At 41.0% G+C, this 10,848-nt stretch overlaps 1 pseudogene across 1 annotated transcript; it reads left to right on the top strand.

Annotated features, from left to right (window-relative positions):
• Window positions 1-337: 337 nt before the first annotated feature.
• LOC308675999 (homeobox protein Hox-B9-like) lies at window positions 338-3,253 on the top strand (annotated as a pseudogene). Its single transcript has 2 exons — window positions 338-1,051; window positions 2,995-3,253. The product of its transcript is annotated as a homeobox protein Hox-B9-like (transcript).
• Window positions 3,254-10,848: the final 7,595 nt, after the last annotated feature.

Here is a 10,848-nt window from a genome sequence, read left to right as displayed (position 1 = left end):
TGTTTCTGGAGGGGGGGAATCAATTCCCCTCCCGCACCGACATCGCGGCAGCATCCACCCACCCCGGCGCCCCCTCCCATCCCCGTTTGTACTCTACGTTTCGCTTTCTTAAGTCTCAACGTTTGGCAACCTGGCATCGACAGAACGCAACCCATCCTTAATGCGGAATGGGAAGAGTGGTTGACAGCCCGGGCGCCCCCCCGGGGGGGGGCAGGATTAATTTACGCTTGCCCTGACGTTTTATCAACCTCACGAAAAAAGTTTGCCCAATCATTTCGCTGGAAGCTCCCAACCCGGCAGTCCCGACTGTAGTCTTTTTTTTTTCTTGGCTGGGAAGTTGATGCTGGAGGAGGAAAGGGGGTTAAGCGACTGGTTGCTTTGGTGGTTGGTTTTCTTTTTTTTTTCAACCAGCTCTCCCCGCTCCAGATACTCTAATATCTGTAGAGCAGTTTAACTAGAGATCTCCTTATTTTTATTTCTTGTTCTCTTACTCGTTCGTTCGTTCATTGAACCGCGGTGCTTGTAGGATGTCCAAGAATGTCAATTTCTGGAACTCTTAACAATTACTATGTCGACTCCATTATAAGCCCTGACAACGAAAATTCTCCCGCCGCCAAATTATCTCCCGGACAATACTCAAACTCCAGGCAAACTACCCATACTGAAATCCTCGAGTTCCCCTCCTGTAGTTTTCAGCCCAAACCTTCTGTTTTCAGCGCTTCCTGGACGCCTCTGCCGCCACACACTACTGCTACTCTTCCTTCGGTCTACCATCCCTACCTCCAGCACCAAAACAACCCTACCTCAGAGAATAGGTTTGTACGAAGCTGGCTGGACCCAGTGACCAAAACAAAGCATAGCCGGGCAGGGACCAGTTAAAACAGAACCGCTGCTGGGACACCCCGGGGAGATCCGTAAACAGGGGACACAGGAGTACCACTTAGACCCTTCTGCTGGAAGGGAAGGGATCGCTTTCAGTCAAAAGTCCCAGCTTCGAGGACAATAAAGTTTGTGAAGGAAGCGAGGACAAAAGCAGGCCAGATCAAACTAAGTTATAAAAAGTGAGGAAGTAAACATCATAAAAACCTAAGAGGGGGTGTCATAAAAGGCACAACGGGCAGCTTTAAAAAAATAAAAGAGAAATCTGCCTCTTCCCCCATCTAAGCCACTGGTGTTAATCTAGAATTGGGGGTTCTGGAGTGGGTGGTTTGCTCGACTTAGTGTATTGTTGGAAAACTTCAGTGAAATAGGAATGGAAATTGAACAGTGAGGGTTGGAAGGGACGCAGCCGGTGGCTTGAGGAAGGAAAAGTTACTCCGCGGGCTTCGATTGTATATGAAATTGGCGGTGGGGGGGGAGACAAAGATAATAGACTGGGAAAGGGGTTGAGTGAGCCTCGGCGTGTGTATCTGTGTGCATGTTTGGAGAGAGACTGCGGGAGGAATCGGCTGGAAGAATGAATATAGTATGGAAAGAAGATCTCATTGACAACTAAGAAGGGGGATTCAGGCATGGGTACGAATATTTCAGAGCCAATGCCTCTCCTTCTCCCTTCCCAAAAAAGAATAAAGAGAAACAAGCTTAATTAAGGTTGTTTGTTTTAAATTTGCTTAGAGGATCAGATTGTCAAACTCTTAAACTTAACCTCGTGTCCCTTCTGCAATTTGGTGACTATTATCTCCCTCCCCTTCCCCAATACACAGTCACCTTCGAGGAAGAACATCGTGAAAAAAACTTGGGGTGAGGCGGGTCAGGAAGGGAGATGCGACAAAATTTAATGCGAATCCTCTTTTGTTTCTTACCTATAATGCAAGGTGAGGGAGATCGGCTTCTTTCTCCCTGCCCTTTGCCCAGTGCCGGGGATGTTTCCAATAAGAGAAGAGTGGACTTCAATATTTCCCTGATGTGTGCGGATTACCTGATAGTTTAAAATCCGGGTGCTAGTTCATCCACAAGATGACTTTCCAAGTTTTTTGTTTTGGTTTAGGGTTTTTTTTTGTAGGGGAGAGGGCGTCGATGACAATGGTGATGGCGATGATTGATTTGAGTTTTTCAAATTTCGCTGACATTTGTGCCAGTGTCTCGATCTTGATAGTATCCCTGCCCTTGGGAGTGGACGGGAGCGAGAAAGCAGGGTTTGTGCCGCAATATTGGCAGAAAATCCAGATCAGACCTAAGGGAATATTTGAAAAGAATGGGAAGATTAAAGATAAAAGCTTATCTGCCCCTCTACTCCCTCCCCTGCCTACCTTCTCGCCGGCCCCGGAATGAAGAGGGGGGGAAACCCTTGCCCGAGAAATTTCTTGGTTCCCCGAGATCCAAGCTGCCGACCAGCATCCTGTGCAATGCAGCTGGAAAAGTCTGTCCGGTGGATGTGGCAATAAGGCAGAAGTGGCGAAAAAGCAAAAAGGACCCCATTTGCCTCAGATTGAAGCTGGGCTTTCACCTCGCTGCAGTTCAGCTCCTCCCTAAACTTGTTTATTGATAGAAAGGCATTCACCTGAATCCAATCAACACACAGTCCCCATTTGATTAGGGGTTAGGAGGATCACGATAAAAACACAGGTATTCTGGACAACATACAGGCAGTGAGTGATGTGAGTGATGGAAAATATGCCTTAATGCCAGTGTTTAAAAGATGATGCATGTGGATTGCTTACCTACCCATGTGCCATATACATAAATGAATTCATTTAAAACATTTGAATGAAGTTCCTTCCTTCCCTTATGTGTAAATAAATATATTCTTCCAGCTCTGAATAAATTCCTCGGTGTGGTTTTCTTTTTTCCCCCTTTCTAAAGTACTATTTGCCTATTTGCATGTCAAACATGACTGTTTTGATATACAGCAGGCATATTTTGTACAACTATTTTTCCAACATTACAGGTAAGACTTGGTTGGTCTCCACTGAACATGAATTTGTCTTCAAGTAGTTCAAAAGTTGGTCCAAAGTGATTTGGAGAACCTCAGAGGATTTTATGTCAATTCCTCAGTGACCCTGGTTTTTTTCCCCCAGGTAATCTGGCAGCCAACTGGTTGCATGCTTGCTCCTCCAGGAAGAAACGATGTCCCTATACAAAGTACCACACCCTGGAACTGGAGAAGGAATTTCTGTTCAACATGTACCTCACCAGGGGCCGTAGACATGAACTGGCCAGGCATCTCAACCTGAGTGAAAGACAAGTCAAAATCTGGTTTCAGAATCGCAGGATGAAAATGAAGAAAACGAATAAGGAACAGGGCAAAGAGTGAAGCTCTCTTCTTCTCCCTTTCTTTGTTCTATCCCAATTTTCATCCCTCTCAAAACTTAGATGGTTTTTGATGGGCAATGACTTCCTTCTCAGCTGTGCTTGAGAGAAAACAAAAGCAAGCCAAGCCAGAAAGACACCTCCTGGTTGGCATGCAAGGGATTCAGAATGACTGTAGCTGCTTTTTTTCCATTTGAAGTCCTTCCCATTTCTTAAATATATTTACTGATCACTCCAGCATGGGACATTAAGTGGGGTGGGGTGGAATGTTATGCATTGAAAAATAATTGTTGACAGGCAATAGTCTTTAAACTAGCTACTTCCTTTTGTTTATTTGCCCTATCCTAATCTGAAGCCTTCCAAATAATGTGGACTTCAAGTCCCTCCCTCCCCAGAATATATGGGAATGAGGAGAATTGTAATGCAAAGCATTGGAAGAGCAGTCATTGGAGGATTGCTTTGGATGATATTAAGCCAAGAAAAACACATTTTTCCAGGAGGCCGGAATTGGATTGATCCAGGAACAACAACTGTAGAGATGGATGCATGGATGCATGTATGAATGAGGGAATATGTGTGAGTGAATGTTTACATGGCACAGCACAGAGGTGTACAAACAGGGAGGTTCTTTTCCACAGCCCTGAAGGATGATGATCCAGAATTCTCCAGCTTAGGAAGGAAGTAAGTTATACTAAGAATTTTCCAACGCCCAGTAAATGCTCTTGTAATTTTACCCCCAAAGTAACAGATTAATAGAATAACATTTCTGGATTTTGCCAAACTCACCTGGATTCCTTTATATCCTACTCAAGGAAAATCATAAATTGCTGTTTCCATTTTTACTTATGTCCAAAATCCACATAATTGTATAATTATCATTGAAAGGTAATCAAGTCTTTTAAAAAAACTCAAATTATCTTCATTCATTCATTCAGACTGACAGACATGTATATGTGTGTGTACATGCACACATGAATATATATTCTAAAAGAATAAATTATTGCTGGATGTTGGATTTTACTGAAGTAGAAGTAGGAGAGTAGCGTGTCATAAAAGAGAGAAGAAAACTGCATGAGGCTGCAATAAAAGAATATGACCGCCATAAAACTTTATAGGGTATAAATTTCTGAAGTTTAAGGAACTAAGCAGCTGTAAACCAAACAGCAGTGGGAAACTTTCAGAAGCTCCTAAATTAACAGAATGTCTTTCAACGGTGGGGGAAGAGGAGGAGGAGGAAAAAACAGAGATGCATTTCTGTCTGTTTCACCCAGAAATAATGAACATTTAAAAATCAAAAAGCAAGAGGGAAAAAATGAAATGAGTGGGTGTGTGTGTGTGAGAGAGAGAGAGAAAGCACTTCTTGTGGTTTGTGTGAAAACCCTGTGTTCTGGATTGCTTCAGTCTTTGTCTAGCATTTATCACTTTCAGGTTGCCAGCATCCTGGATCATAAACTCTCAGCAACAACCCCCTTCCTTGCCCCCCACCAACACCCCCATCACCACCAAATGTAGACACAAACTTCAAGTCCTGGCCAGAAGTCTGGTTTTGGAAAGCTTTTTCTGTGCTCTGTTTAATCTATTTACAAACAAGCTTTCCCTCCCAGAGCAGAATACTTCAATTGTTTAGTCTTGGGCTTTGAAACAATGGAGGTTTTTCAATAGCAGAATCCCTGTCTCTGTCTTTTATTGCCCTGAAAACAACCAGATGAAAAGCAGTGCAGTATAACTAACCAAGACTTGTGAGAAGGAAATGATGTTTACTATCCAGTTACAGTAGAAGAAATTTTATACACTCCTCCATCGTTTAAAATACGCACAATGGAAAACAAGAGCGGGGATCCATCACAGCCAATCTCCTTAACCCACCCATCTTTGCTTATTGGCCATCTATAATTTTTACAGGCGTCTTATTTTGAATGAGCATTAGATGGTGCCATCACTCCATGGTACAAATAACTGGGCTGCAGTGTCTTTCCCTCTTGAGTCTACAACACCTTGACTTCATTATGAACAATAAACGGAATTGTTGCTCAAAACCATTGTGAATAAATCCCCCAGTATAAAATATAGGACTAATCATGGCAATCTTTCTGGAGCATTTCTTCTCAGAAGGTATAAATATTAGGTCCATTACAAGGCAAGCAAAGAAGGAAGGATGAAAACTTGTCTCACGAGATCTCCTACACACACCCCAGCCAAAGAAGGGCAGTTTATATAATTGTTCCTGCACGACTCCCACTTGTCTTAACAGGGCTTTGTGGGAACAATTTAATGCTGAACTTGCAACCGAGAGTATGATTAAGTGTCTGTGTGTCTGTGTTTTTGTGTGTTTCTGCCTCCCCCCCCCCAGTGATTGTAAGCAAACAATCCTTTAACTGCATGGTGATACAATCTGAGCAATGTCCCCTCTACTAGTTTTGTGATGTCAGAAGGATTTGATATTTATACTGCCATTTTCAGAATGTAGAATTTATTTAGCTAGAAAGATAGCTTGCAAATTTTAGGAGATGACATGTTGTTGTCCAGCCCACACAGATTTGGGTATACGTTGATGGGAATTGTTGTAGGTCATTATACAGTATATAGGGATGCGCTGGCTCAGTGGGTTAGGACACTGAGCTTGTCGATCAGATGGTCGGCAGTAGAGTGAGCACCTGTTACCGTTCATTCTACAGTGTACTTGTCCAGCTTTTGAAGAACGTGAAGGAATTCCCTGGGAACATAAATTCCAGCTCTTGTGTTTGTGATTAGATTAGAAAAGGACAGGGACCCTTCAGAATGAAACAGAGGCAAATTTACCTCTAATGTGGTACTTTCAAAATAAAATTAGGTCCAAGTAAATCCAACACCAACCACTTTTTTTAAAAAAAGAATATACATGTGTGTATCTATATGTATACATGCATGTGTGCACACACATATACACATATATTGTTTGTGTGTTTTTGTGTGTATACATATGTTTCTCTGTGTGTACCTGAAACAAGTATTATGCCTCAAAAGGACTTTCAGCTCACATAGGAACCCTACAAAAAGAAAAGACTAAAAAAGAGAATAGGGTGTGAAAAAACAGATTAAAACCTAGAAATAGAAGCCATTTTAATAAAGACGTTTTATTTTTAAAAAATGTACAAGAAAAAAATGTTGCAAAGAGTCAATATTGTACAAATTGATTAAACAACACCAGAGTTTTTCTATGTTACAAAATTGAACTTCAAGGAGAAAGAGGGAGAGACTGTGTGTAGTAAGAAAAAAAATGGAGAGTCCCACCATCCCCTTTCTACTGCAATTCCAGGCAACGTTCAGTTCAGCACGTCTAAAATAGATAAAAGCTGCAATCTTTTAACCTGATGTACTTTGTGCTCATTAATAGGAACACCACCCCCCCTTTTTAAAAACAATCCACTCACAGAGGTATAAAACAATAAGAATTTATAATTTACCAAGTAATGTCTTTTGGGGAAAGATTTTCTGATGAATCTTCTCTCTGCTGGGTATTTGGAAATTATATTCTCACTTTCCTGTTTTTTTCCTCTCCCCACTAGCCTATAAAAGAAACATTTGCCTTTTATCACAGGCCCCAAGTACAGTAGACCAATGATTTAATGCTGATGGCTGATTCTTCATAGGATATCAAACACTAAATTGCCCTGCACTTTGGTTAAAATGTTAACTTCCAAAACAACTCAGCTATCTTATCTTGATTCTGGCTCCTCTCCCTCTCTCCCTTACACACACACACACAGAGAGAGAGAGAGAGAGAGAGAGAGGACAACACTAGGAGCATCTTGGTAGGTAAGCATTTGCAGATTAACAAATGTGTTCCAAGATGCCAGTCAGGTAGAACTTTTTTAAAATGCCAACAAATCCTATATATTTGAGGCCTGATTGTAAATACATAGTAGTAGTGGGAAATCAGTTTTGAGAAAGTTTATGAAGCAATTCAGAGATAAAACCTATTAAGTTCAATGGTGTAACACTGCAATTCACAGGTAAACCTTGGAAAGTTTACAGCTTAGTTATTAAGGAAACAGTGGGGCTGAGTTCTCAGTAAAGATCCCAAAGATTGGCCGCTATAAATCTGGGAAAATATTAGAGAAGGAAAAAGCATTTCTTCCACTCAGCAGACATGAAAAGAAAACATAGAAATAAAACCTCAACTTTATTTTTTTTAATTGAAAAGTTTTAAAATACATTTTTAAAAACATAAACTCGCTCCCTCCCCCTCCCCCCACTTTCCCCCCCTTCCCCTCCCCCCCCTGACTTCCCAGAGCTGAATACAGGGTATAAACTTTGACCAACTTAAGCTAAAATATGCTAACCAACTAAGAAAAGACACTTTAGATTCTATCCCACTTTAACTCCTCTTAACATAACTAAATAACTAAATAATAACTAGTTAATAATACATCATATAATACTAATACTTATTCATATACTAAATGAAACTTTCTAGTCCTATATTTATTCTGAATATAATTGATCCATCTTCTCCATTCCAAAATATATCTCTGTTGTGAGTATTCTTTCAAATATGCTGAAATCTTTGCCATTTCCGCCAGGTTTGAAACTTTTAAAGTCCACTCTTCTATAGTAGGCAGTTCCTCCTTCTTCCAATATTGTGCTACCAAGAGTCTTGCTGCCGTAATTAAATTTAACATCAATTTAATATCTATAACAGTACAATCTGTAATAATACCCAACAGAAATAACTGTGGAGAAAACCTTATCTTTTTCTTAAATATCTTCTGCATATTCCACCAAATTTTAATCCAAAAAGCTTTAACTTTTTTACAAGTCCACCATATATGATAATAAGTTGCATCATCACAACCTCCTCAACTTTATTTTTAAGCACTTGTTTCAAGCATTTCAAGGAAATACTATTCCTTTAATGAGGGGAGAAGGGTTGGAGAAAAAGATAGCTTTTAAACAAATGAAACAGACTTTTTCTTACATTTAAAACATAATTTTTAAGCCTTATCATTTTTGTTTCGTTCGCCCTCCCTCCCAGTTAAACAGGTACCACAGTATGAATTATTCTTTCAAGGGATCTATCTCAGGATTTTGACTGAAAGAAAAGATGTACAAGATTTCAAAATGATTTATTTTGAGAGGGCTCCTTGTTTTCTGAACTGGAATTCTTTTGCTTCCATTTTTGAGATGTCAACCAAATATATCTATTTGATGGTGGGGACAGATGGAAAGAAGACAAGGTGGAGTGTTTGGTCCTTTCCATGATTCCCAGTACAAAAAGTTAGATCATGGGTCACAGGTTGCAAAAATTAGTAATTTCATCATATTATAGAAATGACATCTGTGTATTTTAGGATGGGAAGGAATGACTGGAGAAACAGGCTTATACAGTAGGGCAACATATTTGAGGATTAGTACTGGCATCTTTTGGAGCAGGGAGGATACAGAAAGTTCCAACTTCCTGAAATTGGTGCTGATGGAACTAAAGGACTCCTAGAATTTACTTTCATGTGGTCATATGAGGGGAGGTGGGTTTGTTGAGTTAGTAAAAGCACCTTGTGGTTTGAAGTAGGTTTTTGCAGGGTCAGGAGTGAGTGGGTGGGGGTAGAGATGTTGCTACTTCTAAGGATGGGTGCATGAGAAGACCCACAATTGTGGTGGTAGGGAACTAAGGGGAGGCACAATATAGCTTCCTCTCCACTGTGAGAAAAGAGGGTGGGGGGTGGGAGGGGGGAGGCATAACAGGAGAGTGGGGTAGGAGGGATGATGCTAGGAAGCTGAAAAGTCAATGGTATATATGAAAAACTAATCATTTTAATATTTAACTTAGCACGATGTAACCAGCAAGAACATACTGGAGTGTGTGGTTTTGTTCTGTTTTGCTTTGCTTTTTTAAATATTCATTTGCCTCTCTTTCTGTGCCTACAGGTGAAACTTGAAAAATTAGAATATCGTGCAAAGTTCATTTATTTCAGTAATGCAACTTAAAAGGGGAAACTAATAAATATATGAGATAGACTCATTACATGCAAAGCAAGATAGTTCAAGCTGTGATTTGTCATAATTGTGATGATTATGGCGTACAGCTCATGAAAACCCCAAATCCACAATCTCAGAAAATTAGAATATTACATGCAATCAATAAAACAAGGAGTGTACATAGAACAATATCGGACCTCTGAAAAGTATAAGCATGCATATGTACTCAGTACTTGGTTTGGGCCCCTTTTGCAGCAATTACTGCCTCAATGCGGCCTGGCATGGAAGCTATCAGCCTGTGGCACTGCTGAGGTGTTATGGACAACCAGGATGCTTCAATAGCGGCCTTCAGCTCTTCTGCATTGTTCAGTCTCATGTCTCTCATCTTTCTCTTGGCAATGCCCCATAGATTCTCTATGGGGTTCAGGTCAGGCGAGTTTGCTGGCCAATTAAGCACAGTAATCCCACAGTCATTGAACCAGGTTTTGGTGCTTTTGGCAGTGTGGGCAGGTGCCAGGTCCTGCTGGAAAATGAAGTCAGCATCCCCATAAAGCTCATCAGTGGAAGGAAGCATGAAGTGCTCCAAAATCTCCTGGTAGACGTCTGCGTTGACCCTGGACTTAATGAAGCAGAGTGGACCAACACCAGCACATGACATGGCTCCCCAAATCAACACAGACTGTGGAAACTTCACACTGGACTTCAAGCATCTTGCAACGTGTGCCTCTCCATTCTTCCTCCAGACTCTGGGTCCTTGGTTTCCAAATGAGATGCAAAAGTTGCTCTCATCAGAAAAGAGGACTTTGGACCACTGAGCAACAGACCAGGTCTGTTTTTCTTTAGCCCAGGTAAGACGCTTTTGACGTTTGTTGTTCAGGAGCGGCTTGACAAGAGGAATACGACATTTGAAGCCCATGTCCAGGATCCATCTGTGTGTGGTGGCTCTTGATGCACTGACTCCAGCCTCAGTCCACTCTTTGTGAAAGTCCCCAACACTTTTGAATGGCCTTTTCCTGACAATCCTCTCCAGGCTGCAGTCATCCCTGCTGCTTGTGCACCTTTTTCTTCCACACTTTTCCCTTCCACATAATTTTCTATTAATGTGCTTTGATACAGCACTTTGGGAACATCCAACTTCTTTTGCAATTACCTTTTGAGGCTTTCCCTCCTTATGGAGGGTGTCAATGATGGTTTTCTGCACAACTGTCAGGTCAGCAGTCTTCCCCATGATTGTGATTCCTACTGAACCAGACTGAGAGACCATTTAAAGGCTCAGGAAGCCTTTGCAGGTGTTATGGCTTAATTAGCTGATTAGAGTGGGACACTTTGAGCCTAGAATATTGCACCTTTTCACAATATTCTAATTTTCTGAGATTGTGGATTTGGGGTTTTCATGAGCTGTAAGCCATAATCATCACAATTATGACAAATCACGGCTTGAACTATCTTGCTTTGCATGTAATGAGTCTATCTCATATATTAGTTTCCCCTTTTAAGTTGCATTACCGAAATAAATGAACTTTTGCACAATATTCTAATTTTTCGAGTTTCACCTGTATGTCTCTCTGTGTGTGCCTCTGCCTCTTTTTACTTTGCTTTATTTTTTTCTGCTGTACAGTTTGTTAAACAGTTTACAGCCATTTT

This window comes from Vipera berus (assembly GCF_964194415.1).
Source record: "Vipera berus genome assembly, chromosome: W".
In the NCBI taxonomy this organism is placed as follows: Eukaryota; Metazoa; Chordata; class Lepidosauria; order Squamata; family Viperidae; genus Vipera; species Vipera berus.
Note: the sequence above shows the minus strand (reverse complement) of the source record. Positions and strands in the feature narration are given on the sequence as shown.